A 1069-nucleotide genomic window follows, 5' to 3' on the forward strand; every position below is an offset into this window, starting at 1 on the left:
AGCTTAGCTTTCCGTGAGGGGATGCATATTACCCGGAGTATTTCAGTCCAGAGTTTTGAACCGAACCATCCAATAAAAGAGACCGAGTTATAGTTATTTTGGTCAAACCTTGTACCTAATTATATTTAATACCTTATACATAATTTCATGCAAATCGATAAAATGTCTATTTTTGTAAAACTGACTGGGTTAAAGCCGTTTTTGTGTTGACTTGTTTTAATTCGCTGTGGTGACCACGGATCCTGAATTGAACTAACTCCAAATGTTTATGAGTTGTAGATGTACAGGTAGTTAATGCTTTCAGAGAGTTGCTCAAATCCATCAAAGGGTTCAAAATATATTTTACTAACAGATGGATAGTGTTGACTACTCCCAACAGTCAAAGTTTTAACCAAAGAGGTTTCACAATGTGTAGTGCTTAGCGTATTTGTTGGATATCAATCTCAGCTGTTTTCATAAAATATTTTAGTCAGTATCTACGTATAGAATTGACAACGTTAGAATAATTGTTGTCATGGATAATGTTGATTACTTGTGGTGGCCATCTTAAACTGGGGTGACCCAAAAGCTAAGCAGTTGCTGATGCCTGAATGATTCCTTTCTGAGAGTTTCATTCTGATTGTTCACTGAATCGAGATATTTTACTAACAGTATAGACAAATGTCAGAGTCAGAGTTTCTTTATTGTCATTCGCACCTCATGTGGTACATGTGGTGGAGCGAAATTATGTTCACAAGGTCCCAGTTACATCCAACAATAAAATGTATAAGAAAAACAGTAATAACATCTAAGATATGAACTAAGAAAAACATCAACTAATACTAGTATAGTATAGTGTAGTGTAGTATATTTAGTGTAGTATAGTATAGTGTAGTGTAGTATATTTAGTGTAGTATAGTATGGTGTAGTGTAGTATATTTAGTGTAGTATAGTATAGTGTAGTGTAGTATATTTATTGTAGTATAGTATAGTGTAGTGTAGTGTAGTATAGTGTAGTGTAGTATATTTAGTGTAGTATAGTATAGTGTAGTGTAGTATATTTAGTGTAGTATAGTATAGTGTAGTGTAG

At 33.4% G+C, this 1069-nt stretch overlaps 1 protein-coding gene across 1 annotated transcript in view; it reads left to right on the forward strand.

The window, feature by feature from the left end:
* The window catches only part of LOC119411031 (aldehyde dehydrogenase family 3 member H1-like), a 35320-nt gene that overhangs the window by 1034 nt on the left and 33217 nt on the right, over nucleotides 1-1069 (forward strand). The window lies entirely within an intron of this gene.

This window comes from Nematolebias whitei, chromosome 6 (genome assembly GCF_014905685.2).
Source record: "Nematolebias whitei isolate Nwh7 chromosome 6, NemWhi1, whole genome shotgun sequence".
NCBI classification, from domain to species: domain Eukaryota; kingdom Metazoa; phylum Chordata; class Actinopteri; order Cyprinodontiformes; family Rivulidae; genus Nematolebias; species Nematolebias whitei.